Raw genomic sequence first — 18,367 nt, 5'->3', positions numbered from 1 at the left:
TTTACATGAATTAAAAGGAAATACAAACAAAACACAAAAGCAAAGAAAGATAAAAAAGTAAAGTACAAAGCTAAATATTGGTTCCCCATGTTTAATAAGAATAAGTAGTCCATAATTTACAAACCAGTAGTGGTTTCTCTTGATCTTACGCTTGTTCTGGATTAGAGAGGGATACATTTTACATTATAATGTGAGATATTTACACAGAAAGATGTTACATTCACAACCCTCACATGGCTGCAGCAAAAATCCATATACTGCATATGGGAATTTTGTCTGGCTGAAACTCCACAAACAAAGAAAATACAGAGAATACTTACTTATACTTATCTAGCAACCCAGAAGAGGGATTAGAACAAACTTAGAATCCAGCAACTCTGAACAGGAATGGAGTACTGCAACCTATCTCGCAACCCTGATCAGGAGTATCTAGTTTATATACTTCAGCTTCTTTTGTTTCTTTTAGTTTGTTTTGTTTGCATTTCCTTAATTCATGTGAAGCACTTTGAATTGCATTGTTGCTGAAAATGTGCTATATAAATAAAATTACCTTATCTCACATCTTCCACAATTTAGCAGATCTTGGTGGTCCAAGGAAAAGTGTAAAATCTTGCATCTGGAGCAATAATGGGACACTGCATAGCTACGTATGATTTCCAAGAGTGTGGCCATCACAAGCGACTGTACACACCAGCCTCTATCTAGCTAAATCTATCTAGGTAGATACACGGGGCTGCAATTATTTTACTCATTCTGTCAAATAATTGCATAAAAACTTGGCAGTATGCAGATTTTTCATTTACCACTCAAGCCCTTTTTATACATTAGAAACACATTAAAAGGTACAAATAAACAATTGAATTCCTCTTTTTAAAATAAGAAAACAAAAAACATGTATTCCCAAAATTTAATAACAGCATTACTTTTGTGAACGCTTGATCATTTGTAAGAAAGGATGCTTCAACAGCCAAAAAAAATACTTATAACAGATCAGAGAAAACGACAGAAATCAACAGAAATAACAAATGAGATAACTAATCTTCAAAACAAAACATCTCAGTTAAATTTCCTTTTTCAAATAAAACTGTTAGTTCACAAAATGCATTTCAGTACATTCCAAATATAATTAACTGATTATCCGAAGGCGGTCATATAATCTGTATGAACTAATTAATTTAATGACAACATTTCTTTTGTGAAGGAAGGATGCTTCAACAGCTAAAAAATACTTCCAACATGTGAAAAACTCAACCCTTTCTGGTTGCATGCAACCCAAGACACAAAAATGATGAATACTTAAGCTGTTGATGAAGCAAAATAAGGAGTAATTTTAAGTTTTCTGACAGATTTTTATTTTAAAATGACTTGGTATTCCAAAGTTGTTGATGCCAGCCACTCCTGATAACGTTCTCTGGGCCCTTGGAAGGGAGACAGGCCTCCAGTATCACAGATAATCCACCATATAATACTATTGTTGTTATTTTATGCGATTACCCACATGCAGTGTTTGTTTCTGGGAAGCCAAGTTTTTATTTTGCAAAAATATACATACATTGATTTTATTATATTACCCCATTGACTACATTCAAACGTTTTTGTTGTTGTTGTTTTTTTCCATTTCAGTTTGAGATATTAAGAGAGTAACAATAAAATTTGTCTGAAGATTTTCTACATGTTTACCAGAGATGCTATTAAGCGTGAAAGATGCTGCATTTCTTTCTAACCCGAAGAGTTAAAAACAACTCTTTCTCTCAAGAAAGAGAAACTGAGCATCATACACCAACAACTTTACGAGTTTTTTAACTGAATATGCAAGTGAATACATTCAAAAGCTAAGAAAGACCGAAACAATAACAAACAAGAAAAGACAGTTTAAAAAAAAGATCCTAAAATCTCTCGCCTTCTCGCCTTTAAAGGTTTTTGGTCAGACCATCGAACGTCATATCCTCGAAAGCTTTCTTTTGTCTTTCACTACAACTACCACTTGGTGGCGATAGTGTTCGCATTATACCGCATTTGTAATTTCACTACCTCGACAAAGTGGTTCTGATATTTTTCTAGATAGCAGCAGATAAGAAATGACAGCAGCATATATACAACATCACATCATTTTGAGCAATAACGAGACCCTGAGAGAGAATAAGACCCACATGTGCTGACAAACCACAGACAGCTGCAGGTAAATCAGAGGTTTGGTTATTCTTAAACCAGTGTTGAATTTGAAAACGTGTTCTGGACTAAAATGTAACTTTGCGAGTCCTTTTGAGTCCAGAGCAGGTGGTAAATGTGACAGCAACCGTCTGTTTTATTGCTGAGCGGTGTAAACACACAGTCACTCTGTAGGTGGCCGCGGCTGGACCGAAACCAGCTGCTGAGAGTGTTGAGTATTGTCACTTCTTAGGTGAAACTGAAATTTTGCCGTTCTTCAGCCTTCCTTTGTATTATTTTTTTTTTTATTCCTAAAGCCACCTGAGCAAATTCTAGGGAGTCCTGTGCAGGATAAAAATGGCTTATGGTATTAGCTATCCGCTTGGTAGTAAACTGAAGGATTTGTTTCACCACTGCTTTAGCAACATGGAGGCACCATTCCAACTTGTAATAAAAATGTTCTTTTTAACAGTTAAAACACTTTTTTAAAACTGTTTTTCCCTGACAATTCTGCATTAAGTAAAATTAATTTTGTTGGCATTACAACCTCAGCTTCATTTTTTCAAAAATAATTTGGACTTGACCTCTGTTCCTGGCATGAGACACATCCCTCCCAAGAGCTTTTTCTTCATTTCTTTATGTGTTCTTCTAACTACGATTTATGCTCATGTTGACTCACAGGAGCATAAATAATAATCCTGACAGAAATTCACGGGGTACATTTTATTATGGCAACATATTATTTTGGTTTAAGTGTAAAGCAACAGAATTTACCATCGACACAATTTGCTAGAACAAAAAGAATGACTCCTATTTTACTGGAAAGAGACTTTTTGATAAGTGAAGGAGAAAGAATGGAGGTCATCTGCTTTGACCAATAGGATGAAGGTATAAAAAAATAGGCAGGCTTTGGACAGCAGCGATAACGTAGTGAGAGGAGAAGTCAGGGAGGTTCAGACATTCAGAAGTAGGAAGAAGCTTCAGAAGAAAACTAAAACATTAACTTTATGGAGAATGAACCTGAGGGAATTTGCCAAACGTTTGTGCTAGGTTTGTGTTGCTTTGTGCAGCAAACATTTTCATTTGTGCCGCTATCATTCTAACGATATTAAGAAATGTTTCTAAAGGTCGTGAAAGGTCAACCAGACCCCCCACCTTCTTCAAATCAGACAAAATTGGAGTCAACCAACTCAGCTATGTTTGTGCTGGTTTGTGCAGCAAAAATATGTGGGGGTAAGTGGGACCTTTAAACTTTCATTAATATCTTCAAAGCCAAAGCAGCACAAGCAAAAATTTTACCTGCACAAACGTAGTCGAGTTGACTGACACCAATTTTGTTTGATTTGCAGGAGGTGGGGGGGCTGGATGACCTTTCATGACCTCTGGGAGCATTCCTTAATATCTTTAAAGTGATATCAGCACAAACGAAGATTTTTGCTGCACAAACGTTTGACACCGTTTTTGTATGATTTGAAGAAGGTGGGGGATGGGGTGCAACTTCACTCAAGTTTAGAATGAAAGTAGAGTAAAGCAGATTAGTGAGCTATTTGATCAGTAGTATAACAAACTCGTCATAAAACCATTTTTATGTAGAGGTTCTGCTAGTTAATTCATATTTAGCTNATGAAATAAATGCTAACAACTACTTGNGNAAGAAATTATGGCTCCAACTGTTCATTCAGCATCGTTTTTACACACATTTTTCAATTCCAAATTGTAGAAACGTGAATGCTTGTTGGCCATTTTCTACGCCGTTTCAGATAAGCTTATCTGAAACTGAGAGGAAGCGGGTGGATAAGAAGGCCAGCTCTGTGCTGGGATGCCTCCTCAATCCCGTTCAAGTAGTGGGAGACAGAAGACCTTGGGCTAAAAATCAAATCACTATTGGACAATGTCTCCCATCCCATACATAAATTGGATAACTCCTTCAGTGACAGATTGCTGCATCCCTATAGGAGCACAAAGGAGTGTTTTCAAGGATCCTTACTCCCTGCAGCTGTGAGCAAGACAGAAGCTAAAATGTCAAGACAGGTCCAAAAAAATATCTTTAGAGAGAGTTTTCAAAGGTTTTATAGACAGGTGTATGGTGGCCCTCAAGCCACTTCATCAATTTGTTAAACACAACTATGAATTTTATGACTAAACAACATATTCAAAAATACACCAATTACTTAGCACAATAATAAATTAAGAAAACACAGTGTCATTAACTAAGCACAAGTACAAATTGCAAAACTCAAAAACATTAACAAAACATAATAATCCTGCACACTAAGGTTTTTTCACACCTCATATTTCATTAAATTTGGTTCAACTGGGGTCCAAAAATGCAACATTTTCAGCTAATACGGTTCACTTTCACATTGCACTGTGTCAAACGCTCCAAACCCTCTGAAAAGCTTGCTCCCTTCATCGCCTGTAGTGGCGTATACAACATATGAACCTCTGAACAAGACACTGAGCGCAACTTCCTTCTTCACAAATAGTAAACAAAAATGGAGTGGCGTCAGATTTTAATGACTGTAGGATTTTTCTTTTGTTTGGTGAAAGACCATGAGTCATTTTCCTGCTAACACAAGACTTGCGTGTTTCTTTTTGTTGTATTTACCCGGAACACCCTGCGCTATAGTTCGCTTCCTGCTTTTGGAGCGTTCTCCGGTCCGCTTGCATTCACATATGCATTTGAACTGCGTTAGATTTTTAGGCGGACCAGAGTTTGGTCTTTTTGGTTCGCATCAGCATCAATTGGGCATTCACACCTCCCCAAACTAACTGTGCTTTCTAGACAAACTAACTAGACTTTGACACCAGCCCTGTTCGGTTTGTTCCAGAGTTCACAATCAATCTCTGATCATGTCTTCTCTGGAGGTTTTTGTGTAGCTTAATTCAGTGGTTCTTGGTGCAGCACCACAACAGGTGAAGTGGGGAAACAAGCTTTTCAGAGGGTTTAGTCTGTTTGGCACAGTGCAGTTTGAAATTGAACCGCAGCAGCTGAAAATGTAACAAATGTTGCCATTTTGGTCCCCAATCCAAAAGTCTACAGGACTACTAGGTATGAAAACGCCCAAATAGTTGCCCACTAATTGCTAACACTTCAAAATATTCTCCTTAGGAAGTTAACATCTCAGTTTTACTTTATTAAATATTCAGGTCTAAAGTTCTGTTGACATATTTTTATTGACTGAGAGCTCTGAAGAGCTCTAATAATAAAAACAAATGCTGAAGAATACAACTTTCCTTCTAACTGTGTGTAGAGTGAACTAGTAATAAATCTAAAACAGACAGGTTAATCGCTCAGGTTTTGTTGAAACATTTTTTAGGATGAATTAAAAAGGTTTAATTCATCTCTGCACACGAAGACGTCAAATGTGATATTTGCGCTTTAGAGTGTTGCTGTGGAAGATCAAATGGAAACTAGCCCAGCAGGAAACTATTATCCATTAAGATACCTGTAGTTACTTATGAATTACAGCCATTTGATCTTTGATATGAGTAGATAAGTGATCAGAAGGAGAATCGTAAACATCTGCCTGAAAGGAATTTCTAGAAAATTAAGAGGAATAAATCAAACTTTATGAATCTCCACTCTGCTATCTCCATATTTATTGCAGCCCAGGTAAATAAATATATGTGAAAGGAATTTAAAATAATTAAAGCCCTTCCTACAGGCGCATATCACACACAAAAAAATAGTACAAATTTCAACCATACATTTCAGTGGAACATAACGGGATTTTATGTGACAGACCGACACAAAGTGGCACCTAATTGTCAAGTGTCAAAATATATATATATATATATATATATATATATATATATATATATTTATTTTTTTTTAGGTTTATTAAGTAGGACGACAAGCTGTTGAGCTGCAGTAAGGTGATAATTTGACAGATTTCTTAAATATATATTGGCCATATTTCTGGGCAGCTTACAGGCTTTATGAGCAACAAGATGCTGGAGGCACATTTCCGATAAAGACGCTTAAAATGTAAAACTTTCTCCAACTGATGTCAGCCTCTCATTTTGAGCGTCTGCTTGGACCAAAGAGTAAATTATCAGAGCCGACTCATTTAAAGGGCGTACTAAGTGAGGTCAGGCTGTTCACATGAGCTCTGGCAGCGATCAGTGGGAGGATTCTGGCATCTGAATCCTCCCCTCCCTGAGATCCCAAAACACTCCAAACTGTTGTTTTAAAAAATATATATTATTATACATTCATAAAAAATATATATTTCACCCTTCTGGAAGGAGCCCTTCCGAAACCTCATTCCGCTCTCACAAATCTTCCCGAACAAGCGCGGACATTTTTGGGGATGAGTCCGTCCCGCCACGGTGAAGCGGATAGGAAGAGCAGGGGGGCAATCTGTTGCAGTGTAAACACAGCGCCAGAAAAGGCACTGGAATGTCTCTGCAGTGGGAGCTGGAGAACGAGGTCAGCCGGAGGCCAAGGCAGGTGGTATACATCAGAATCAAGGCTGACATCTCAGCATTAACTTATCCAAACAAGAGGCAGCCGGTATGTTATCCCGCGAGCGCTGGAGGAGGAGGAAGAGTGAGAGGAGGAGGAAGGAAGACTGAATATAAAGAAGTAGAGGAGTTTCAAAGAGGGGGAACTGACAGGAACAAGGGAGAACATCACTACAGGTCAGTAATCCCCCCTCCCCTCCACCCATCCAGTCCCCCACTGGGGAAACACACCAGTGTGTGGAGGAGGTGAAGCACAACATGGAGACTTCTTAAAGGCCTTGATCTTCGTCCTGTCACCCATCCTCAAACTTTCAGCTACAAATCTCTGGAAGTCAGTCAGCGATTATGTGTGTTGAGTTATCACATCATCAGCTAATGCCACTGCTGGCTGTTTGGATTTATTTATATCTGTAATAAAGCTTCTGCTGTGCGCTGAGCGCCACAATACCACCCAGATACACTTCTTCCTTCATGTCCACTCACTGGTCCAGATTTTTTTGTCAAAAAACAAAAAGCTCTTAAATGACGTGAACTTCTTATCATTCCTCTTCTTTGTTCAACTATCAGTTTTATAATGCATGAAAAGTATTTCAACCTCAACATAGTTTTGTTTTGTTTTTTTTCCACTTTTGTTTATGTTTCAGACCAGAAAATTACGGTATTGACTGAATATTTTAAAACAATATAAAGACAATGACTGAAAATGAAAGAACTTAGTAAGGCTATGACTGGAGAAAGTGTTGAAGTCTTACCACATAATTCTTCCATTCAGATCCACCTGGTTTTACTGTGGTAAAACCAGCTGGTTTCTTCTGAACCGGTCCATTAAAGCTTTTGGTTATATGTTTTAGGTCACTGTCCTGGTGGAAGGAGAACGCCACATCTTTCCACTTTTAAAGGGTTTTTGTCATTCATTGTGTTTCAGATTCCTCCATCTTGCCAGCCTCTTGGTCTCTGTTGAAGCGAAGCATCCCCCCCACAGCATGATGCTGCCACCACCATTTTTCACAGTGAGGATCTCGTGTTCAGACAAATGTAGCAACGTCCTCCAGAGAGTTACGGAAAAGATATTCACAAGGTTAGTCCGGAGAACTCGTTTTATTGGTGGGGGAATGGTAAAAAGTTTACAAAATTACGGTAAGCAAACGATTACAGAGATGGGATTTAAAAGTTAATTATTCAATATCAGTCCAGCTTATTATTCGCTATGACAACAGTCTCACGTCGGCCAAGTGGAAGTGGGCCGGCATGCTTTGCCATTCAACCAGACTGAATGAGTAAATTCAGTCAAAAATCCTCTCAACTAAAAATTTGGATTGATTCAGTTTTGATTTTAAACATGCATGACTGGAATTGTTTTCAGTATAATAACGCCAATGTTTTCCACGAATTAAAGTGTAATGTGAAAATGCATGCGCAGCGTGTTTAAAAATGTAACGGACGTCCTCATTCTCGAACATGAAGCGTTTCCGTGTCGCTTTAGATAGATTTACACGTCCAGTTGGAGAAACATCACCAGCTCCCAGGATCCCTCTCTGCACTAAACTCAATTTTGTTTATTTTCTTCTGTTCTAATTATGACTGGCTGCCGGAATGGTACAGTCTCAGGATAATGTTTCTTTTAAAAGTAGCTTGGCGCAGAGTTCGAATGAAGTTTTAGTGCCTGAACCGTTTTGATTTTAGTGCAGACAATATCTGAACAGAGAGGAGAGCAGGAACTGGATTTCTACAGGAAGGTGGAAATCAGCTTTTAAAATGTCACTATAGGATGTAGTGAGGTTTCCTGGATTGTTATTATCTGGAATTACGTATTTACATAGTAGAGCCTATAATTTATAGATCTCAAGTCCACACCAGGTTAAAGAAACCTCTACAAAATAATGAGAATTTTAAAGCCTCCAAAGGAACTCTTGTCTAACTTTTACATTTTACTCCTTGTCCGTCTCACAACCAACTCCTATTTTTAGCCAAGGCAGCTCACTGACCGGAGTACAAAATCCCGACCTCATTGAGAATCGCATATTAAATAAACTTCTCATCCATGACACTCATTTTGCGAGCAGCCTGAAATCCCGGAGATTACAGACTCTGTGCACCTCATCAGATCAAAACAGTTCTCCATAAATGGAGCCAAGTCGCAGTAAACAGTAATTACAAGTCATGGTGCTGATATGACCTATTATGGAAGACGGGAAAATGAAGCTGTTGTAGCCGACGGAGCGCGATTGTGATTGTGGGGTTTGGTGGAGCTGAGAGTGGCACTGACGGATTTCTGGCGGACTTAACATCGGACAAAGTCTTGAAACAAACCAGTAGTTGCTTAGAGATTTAAATTTCCATTTAGTTCAGTTCATCACTTCACACCAAATGTGATCTCGATTCACTTTTGATGACAAACTGGTTCAGTGTACATGCAAAAACATACAGTCGGGTGCAAGTTTTGTCTTTTTAATGTAGATATTCAATTAGAAATCTGTCCATTTTCACTGTAATTCACTGTAAAAGTGGTCTTTCTGTGGAAGCCCATCCAGGAGCTTAAAGTCACTGACCTTGTGGCAATCTCTAACTTTTTGCAAGCATGTGGTGACAGTGGAAAGGAGCAACTCCTTTTTTATCAGATTTTAATGGATCTTTGCTTTCTGAGGGCACACCCTGTGTGCTCAGTGACAATACATGCTTAACAACTTCTTTTCACAGTGTGTCTCCACATTATCATTTAACTTCTTCTACTAAATTAAAATAAAGACTTGTGGAAAGGTACTGTAATAAAAAATGCTTTAAACCTGAGTTGGAGCAATCTTCATTGTTATATGCAAAACTGAATTATTTACGTTGCTCCCAACATGTTAGTGAACAGAACTAAAATTATATTTTCTGTACAACTAGACTACCAGTTCTTGCATAAATTTACATAAACAAACCAGCATAAACATTTCTGGTAACATTAAAAGATTGCAAATATGATGCACTATTTTATCTCACTGAAACGTATCACCGGCATATGACATGGAATAAGGCTCAATTAAATTATAAAACCCCACACACACAGGGTTCTTCCATCTGTCCATATTTTTGGACTTTGGCTGCTTCCTCATTAATCTTCTGTCCAGCCTTTGTACCTGAAACTGACCACTAAAATCTAAGCTAACAGTAAAGAGTTAGCTTAGATTTTATTATTTTGAGAAAAATAAGAAAACGTATCAGGCCAAAAAAAAAAAGAAAAAAAATCCCACAGCACATGAAGGAAATCTGCATCTTTAAGAAAAACATAAAAATTCATCAAACGCATCAAATGGAAAAGTGGAAATATGTCGTCTTCAGAATGCCAGTTTATTAGCAAATAGCTTTTTAGAGAAACAATGAAGTCACATTCTTGTGCCATATTTGGTATTTTCCACAAATGGAGCAAAGGAGAGTAAACTAAATGAGCTCTATGAGCCAAGGGACTGGTAACAAAGTTCCTGAACATGTGATTCTTCTACCTTTTCAGTTCGGTTCATGTTTGATCCTTTGAGTTTGAGCATCTTTTCATGACTAAATGATTCATATTCATAGGTTAGAGGAAGGAGGTTCTGTTAAACACTAACAAAATGTATCTGAAGAGCAAAGGAAATCTTTTAAAACCTCCCCAAAGCCCAGAGAATATGAATTAAAAAAGAAATACAGTAAACTCCTGTTTTTCTTTCAGATATGTTGTGCAGGTGTTCTCTGCCTTCTGTTTCTTAGATCTTTAGTAACCTTGATAGTAACCTTGACCTACCTGGCTGCAGATGTCCGAATCCGCTACTCGAGCCACCTACAATAGGCCCTTTTGTTTCCCAGGAACAGTACTCTGACTTATTAAAAATATTACACTTCCCACCTTACCCACATCTGTTGAGATAAGTGTGTTTAAACATTCATGCAATGTAAAGAATATGGATCAACTGGACTTTGACAGAAGTTCTGCGTCAGCAGCTGAAACTAAGGAGCAACAACAGATCCATATATGTGTATTTTTTTTTTATTAAGGGAATTCCAGTAGATAACTCAGTGCAGGCAATGTTTTTTTTCTCTCATTGGTAGTTGAGCTTTAAATATTTCAAATATGTCTCCGTTCCTCACTCCTAGTTTTAGGAAGTGGGTGCATGTCATGCATTTAAGTGACATCACCAGGTTTCTCTAAAGTTGTGCGGTAAAAGTTGGAAAAGTTTCAGCCCATCCCTCCATCCATTGTCTCAACTGGAGCATTGGCCCCTTTAGATAAAACTCCCCCAGAAACTCAGTCTGTTGCATTTTTGATAAGAGATGAGCTCCGAAAACAGCGGGCAGCATCTAAATTATGCAGCCCCTCGCGTCCTCTTAGGGGCAAAAGCAGAGTTGGGTCGAGTTGTCAAATGGAACGAGCCATGACAGGCTTGCGAGCTGGGGGTGGTGACCATGCATTATGAATGGTGCTAAGTACGCCTCAGCTGGAGGGGCTGGGCGGAGGCAATCGAGGTTGATGGGATGGCGCCAACCTATTGGTCGGTCGTGGTTAATGCACTCGATTTTTGCCCTGAAAAATGCAGTTCTGCCATTATAAAACCCCCATCTTGCTATACAGTACACAGTATGTCCTTAAAAAGCCCAACTAAGGTACAGAATTTCCACTGTCTCTAAATAAAATGCATACCGTCTCTTTGCAGCGGGAATAAAGCAGGAGATGACTGTAAAATACGAAACCCCAAAAATCTGGGACTCAAGATTTTTAAAAGAATTTACATCTTTTGGTAATTTTCTTTCACAGTGTGGTCTTCATAAACATTGTTGTTGTATCAGTCTTCCAGACCTCTGAGGTGTTCTGGTTCTGGTCTGCTCTGCATCCCCAGAACCAAAACCAGAACCAAACATGCAGGAAATAGCATTCAGCTTCTATGAACCACAAATCTGGAACAAACTTCCAGAAAACTGCGAAACAGCTGAAACACTGAGTTCCTTTAAGCCAAGGCTAAAACTCCACTTGTTTATATAGTTGCCTTTGATTGGTAGTAAATGGAACATTGATCAACATATTTAATGTCTATTGATGATTTTGATAATGACGTTTGACGAAACGTAATGTATATTGTTTGTTTCATAATTGGCAACTGTATGATGTTTTTAAGATGTAAAGCGCTCTGAAATGCCTTGCTGCTGAAATGTGCTATGTAAATAAACCTGACTTGACTTCAAGAAATCTAGTTGTGTCTAAAAGCTTCTAGGCATCAGAAGCTTTAGGTATTGTTCAGGGAGACATTTTAAATATTGTAATGTGATATGTTCTCATTTACCAGTATCAGAGTCACCATTTACAGCATGTTGTAGAGCTCTTTTGTTTGAAACTAATTTTAGTTTCATTAGTGATAGCAACATTTTCCTTGATAATTTCCTTGTTACTTCTGTAGATCATCGCGATGAGTTTGAGAAACAGAGGATGCCCCTTTGTGACTTTAACTGAGGCGAATAAGGCATGTATTGTTTAGATGCTGTGTTCTTCTGTGACTTCCTGGATGAGTCGTTGATGTGCTCTTGAAATAATTTTGGTTGGCCGGCCACGCTTAATAAGATTCACTGCCGTTTCCTGTTTTCTCCATCCATGGATGAGGTCTTTGTAATCATTTCCAGACTGGCAGATGTTAGTGAGTCTGATTCTCAGCAGCTCTTTTGCTTTTTATATTGGGGGATGCTGTGTTGCTTTTTGATATATATTAGTTTTTTTCATGTGGTCAGATAATCTGTATAAATGATTTCTTAATTTTAAGCCTGGATGTCAACAGTGAAATTAAACCTAGCTTCAGGGGTGAAAAGCGGCAAATATTTAATTTTGAACAATGCTGAGACACTTTTTCTGTAAGGTCCAGGTTAGCTTAGATCCATTTTCCCCATTAATAAAACCAGTTGTATTCAATCAAGTAGCCTTTGCCCTATATAAAAATTTGTGTTGTCTTGAAACAATTAGGTGTGATAAAAACAACAAAACTCTGCCAGCTAGAAAATTCTGGTAGCTAGCATATTTTGCTAGCTAGCAAAGTAGCGCTGATGGTAAAATAGTTAAAGCAGATTAAAAATCAAAGTTATTTCCCAAAACACAGAAACAATGAGAACTAAACTGATATATTTATCCATAATTTAACCCGTATGAACATGTCAGGCTTACTATTCTCTGCTAGATACTTAAACAACAAACAGGAACTGAAACAAGATCTTGAGTTAAATTCTGGTATTTAGGTAGGATTAAAGCCCGTTAACTAAAAACAAACTTATCCTAGAATACAAGTGTTATGGAAAACCTTTACAAGCATATTCTTAAGTAAAATATAAAAAAGGAGAAAGAAAGAAAACATGCTTGTATTTAACAACCCCAGCCCAAAGTTTCTAATTTATACATTTGTCAGAATAAAAGCACAATCCAAATTATAAAAGGTCTGAAATAGATTCATATGTTTGTGAATTGACAACATTTTAAAATGTCCTGACCGTGATGATTAAACGGGCCCGCATGTCATCAGCTCTCATGCTTTGGAGAAATTGTCCTGAAATCTTGAGCTGCTCAGGCGAGTCCCAGAATCTGGTTTAATATTTGATGAAATTAGTTCTGCTCACTGCCTCCGCCTTCTTACGTCTTCTGAATGTCCACAGCTTATCGCTCCAACCTGAGTTTGTATTCTCTTTCTGTAAATGAGTTCATTTATTAGGGATAGATTAAAGCAATTGCCATGGCAAATTCTACTTAGAAAACTATGGAGGAACATTCGTATTGCACCACAGATTTTTCATACACAGCATGTATAATGGTGTAAAATGAACTCAATAGAATAATGTAGCTGGAATTAACTTAAATCTGACACAATATGTTTGTGCAGAACAGGCTATAACATGCATGGTCGGAGGATAACACACAGAAGAAAGGAAGAGAGCTGTTAATAGGGCTCGATTTAGTCCAAATGCAAAAGACAAAGTGTCTGTATCTATTTAATTCTGTTTTAGTCTACAACAACAAGTTGCCAGTCCATCACAGGTCAACACAGAGCGAGGCCAGAATAGGATTTAGAAAGAGACACAGATTTAAGTGCAGTCTAGTCCATGTTTTAGGATGTGGTAGAAATTTCAAACTCCACACAGGAAGTCCCTGGCGGGAATCCAAAACCATGTTCTACTCTTGGGAAATATTGAGAATTGAAGCTAGGGTTTCTAATTAATTATCTTATGCAAATATAAAAATAAATATGACCGTGATGTAAAATTGACATTGTAATTTGGGTGTGTTCAGAGCTTGACAAAGAGGCAAGAGCATTTTCGCTCTAAAACTCTTTAGACCTTAAAGGCTGATGGAAAATATCTGAAAAAGCAACAGGAAATGCTCAATTAGGAGTATTGTTTTGGGTTTATGTATGATTAGTGGAGCTAGATAATTTGATCTTCCTCTTAATCTGCCCATCTAAAGTTATGGTATTCTATAATATTTGAGTGTTATTTCTTTTCAGTAAAATGGCTCAAACAAGTTTTTTTCTGAAAACGAGAGCGTCTAAACAAAGAAATCCTCCAGGAATAAAACGTTAATCTCTTTGTCCTTCCACTATGATAAATCAGAGACCTTCACTCTCTAATCTCGGGCTTCGGGGTGAAAAGTGAGGCTAAAACCTGATGTTTATTCGGTGCTGATGAATTTAGTGTCTCTGAGCAGCACTGAAATAGGCCCGGCTGCTCTTCACTGCTGCGTTATTATCCAGAAGATGAGAGCCATGCCAAGGATCTGCGAAGCAGAACAGGAACAGGAGAATGTGTGTTTATCACGTGTTTGGATTGGTGATCAGAGATTTATGGCGTCTGAGATTCACTCGTTGTCACGATGAGATGTCTCACTGCACCGTCTGCAGAGTCCTGCACAGATTCTAGGCCAGAGGCAGCAAAGCAAAACAAGAACAAGGGAAAATGTTAGAACATGTGCAGGTTCTGGTACTTAAAAATGAGTAGAAACAAATCACACCATTAAGAAAATTGCAATTTCAGGGAGAAGAAAAACTTTTGAAATACTAGGGAGTGTTTACTTGCTAGAAAAGTGCAAAGTACTCCCAATGCCAATATCTACTACTTACTATATGTTTACTTACTTGAGCTCCAGATGACGCAGCGGACTCAAATATTTTGTTAAAGGACATAAACAAATCTATCCAAGATATTTATCACATCTTCATAAAAATTAACAAAACAGAATTTCTTTTTCCAATTTGCTTGCTACAGTCAAATACTGAACCCAAGTAGGTGAGCATTACAGAGTTGACTTTAATTAATAGTAACAAAGATTTTATTAAAAGCAGCAGCTGTCGGTCTGAACCAAATCACCCAACATCTGTCATTTATTCCATCCTTACTGCCCTTTTCGCCTCCTACCTTACATTTAGAAGCATTGTTAAACGACATGAGTCTCATTATAAATCCAAACAGCCAGAAGGATAATTTCCTCGCACTTACATGGAATCAACTATTGTGCTTAAAAGAAGAGGAGAGTTCTAGATTTTTGCATTTTCTAAGGTGAAAAGGTGAAAATATTTTACTGAGTAAAATAGGTAGAATAAAGTCTAAACCGAGAATCAGATCCGTCTTTCTCCTCTCTAATCAATAATCAAAATTAAAGAAATTAAACATAATCCTAATATACAAAGAGCACTGAGACTATAGAAAAAAATACTTTTTAAGAACCAACAGGTTATCAAAGGAGTATTGGATAACCAGGAAAAAAAGAAAAACTGAAGAGACCCAAAATTTCAGAGCCACCAAGATAATCCATTAATTTTCAGTACCAGACCGTCAGCTTCTGGGTATTGAAAGACGTCTTACATGAGTTATGGTATACCTCTTGTTGTTTTGTTTTGTTTTGTTTTGTTTTGTTTTGTTTTGTTTTGTTTTGTTTTGTTTTGGTTTGGTTTGGTTTGGTTTTTTTTTTTAGGAATTAAGTGAGACCGTAATTAACTCATTTGTCAAGTTCTGCAAATCGTCTTAAGACCATAAACTTTGTGTTTCATGACGTGCAGTGGGATCCCGCCTCCCCAACTTTAGAGAATGGCATATCAACAAGGAAGTAGCTTGTAATACTTCCAATTTTTGGGACAAAGTTTCATTCAGTATCCAACTTAACTTTGGATAATGACATTATAAATACAGTTGTATATTTTACCATTAAAAATAAACCATCTACAGTGTACCTGCTGCGGATCTGCACTGAACTTGAGCCACTTATGTTGGAATTCATCACAAGTTTATGAGAAAATTCACAAAGGAAAATGGGTGTGCCTTAATTACAGAGATTATTTCCTCCCACAAGGTTTTGGTCCAGGCCCCTTGGGGTGCCATTATCCTTTCAAGTTTGCTTATCCATCAAATCTGGTCTTTTATGAATTCTGCTTTTTGTAACATTGTCCATTTTGAACTCTTCTTTTCAGGCCAATCAATCATGCCCCAAGACTACGACTCAGATGGTCTGCGGTTTGGTAGCGGCCTGAATGTACGAGACGGGACGCAGCGCCGCAGTTACACGTCTTAATGTGAGACCGGGGCTGAAGTGCAGGGAGCCTCTTTCACAAAAACAGCTCCATAACACTGCTGGAAGCTGAAAATCCCCAGACACAAAGCTCATATTGATCCTCTGATCTCACCCTTCAAAAAGAAAGGAAAGCAAGCAAGTTGAACCCCTTCCGTAAGTTTGTATTTTTCCGAGCAGAAATCCACTCAGTTATCATTTTTGTTAACTTTTTTCTTGGGGTATGGGGGGTAAAAACTTAATTGCTGCACAATCCAAACACCTCAAAGAGACTTCCACTGAGCCGGGCTGTGGAATCGGAGGCAGGTCCTTCAGATAAGAACCGGTGCAAAACTCTGTTGTGTGTTCGCTTGCACGACAACCCATCTCCTGTTGTAATTATCTTCCATTTCTTTTCCCCTTTTTCGAGTGATTATCTTGTTTTTCCCTCCTTTTCCTGCTTTCTGCCTTTTCCCACCCCAGTCCTCGTCCCCCTGAGGAGCTGGCAGATCCCATCAGCGTTCGCTGGCTGGGAATCTGCTGCCCTTTGGTTTAAATAGCATAACCCTCCACGTCCCATATTGCGTACACAAACAGGAAGTTAAGGCCTCACTTCTGAGGGAGGATGCTATGAAAGTGTTTATTCTCTGCTAACTTACTGCGTGTTGTGTATGCACTGCCTCATAGACAATGTGGCTCTGAGAAGTATTTTTAACTTTCGTTTTCTGTCACATATCTCTGCTGCTTGATTTTTTTGGGGGGGTTTATTCAATTTGGGGAGGGGGGTTTATATTCTTTCCCATGTTGAAGAAAATCTCTGCGGACTGGGTTTGCCTTCGTGAGAAAATTGCAATTTAAATGGTCCCAGTAGGTCCTTTTTTCAGTATTTCCTCCTGCTAGGAATGCTTGGACTGGGACATTTTTCTGTGCCTTTGGAAATAAGTCCATTCCGTTTCCACACTCGTCTTGGCTCCTGATAATTCTCCAAATTCTGAAATAAGACTTGCGAGAACGATCGAGTGACTTACAGCGTGGAACAAGGGGGCTGAAGAAAAAAAAAAGAGAAAATGTTGTTTTCGTTTCAGAGCTACAAAGTACACACAGCCTCGGTAGTTGGCAAATCCTTGGGAACATTTTTTCGCTCATAGTTTTTGTTTTCAGCCTTGTGTGAAACAACAAATAACGCAGTCACAGCTGGCACAGATATTGTTGTCATTGTTAAAATGCATAATAGCGCCGAAATCCTGTAGAGATGGAGGCAATGAACTGGGGTTACTGTGTTCAAAAAATAGCCAGGCTATTTTTCTTTATAAATCCTTAATATTAACCCGTCAGTGGCCTGTGAGAACCCCGACTCTGAACTCCTGGACCAGGAGGTGAAAGAGACAGAAAGTCACTCAAAGTAGCTCAGTAAAGAAGTTGGTTTTATTACAAAGTAAAACAAATAGGAAATTATTGTAGGATTTTTTTTTCCTGTTCTATTGTAGCTTACATTTTCATTGCCAGAAAACTTGCAAATGTAAGAAATATCTATAAAAAGTCTCCAAGTAAATCATCCCCCCAAAAGTATGCTGATAGTCAGTTCAGTTCACTTCACATTATGGCTCTAATTCACAAGGCAAGTCATCCTAAAGCACTTATATCAAGATTTTAATGAGATCTGATCACACAGACTGATTCACAGTTAAGTACCAACATTTCAGATTCATCCTGGTTATCAGACAATACAGTCTAGTGCAGTTCATATTTTTATTTATTCCATGGTTAAATAATGTAAAAAATAATTTTACATAAAATGAAGAAAATGATATACAGCCCCCCAACCATCCTCTTCATGAAACGGAGCGTCTTCACTCTGAGGTTTCTTCAGATTCACTGTAATACAGATTATAACACACAATAACTCTTGATGTGTGTTACAACAACTTCTAACTTCCCCTTTGGATCAATAAAGTATTTCTAATAAATTAAAAGGTTTCCTCTCTAAGGAAATCCAGCAGATTGCATTGACTCCTTTCAGTAAAAACTCATTAAAAGCTTTGAGAGAGATGTTGTTAAACCTTGTATAGTAGTATAAAACATTAGCAGTTTTCATTTTTCAAAGATAGCTTTAAAATGTGACGATTGTATGTATGTCTATTCTAAGGCATTTCACTAAATGCATTGGAAACCGAGCAACTCATAAAACTGCAATGGTTAGAGCCGGATCCTGGTGCTTATTGAGTAAAAATG

General features: G+C 38.0%; 1 long non-coding RNA gene across 1 annotated transcript; it reads left to right on the top strand.

The window, feature by feature from the left end:
- Positions 1 to 1,977: 1,977 nt before the first annotated feature.
- On the top strand, positions 1,978 to 18,156 carry LOC106960634 (uncharacterized). Its single transcript, XR_001427612.1, has 3 exons — positions 1,978 to 2,179; positions 7,544 to 7,696; positions 16,059 to 18,156. It is a non-coding gene; the product is annotated as an uncharacterized LOC106960634 (long non-coding RNA).
- Positions 18,157 to 18,367: the final 211 nt, after the last annotated feature.

Source organism: Poecilia latipinna, unplaced genomic scaffold (genome assembly GCF_001443285.1).
Source record: "Poecilia latipinna isolate Pla-1442-1.1 unplaced genomic scaffold, P_latipinna-1.0 Scaffold1205, whole genome shotgun sequence".
Taxonomy (NCBI): Eukaryota; Metazoa; Chordata; class Actinopteri; order Cyprinodontiformes; family Poeciliidae; genus Poecilia; species Poecilia latipinna.
This window is presented reverse-complemented; position numbering and strand designations above follow the sequence as displayed.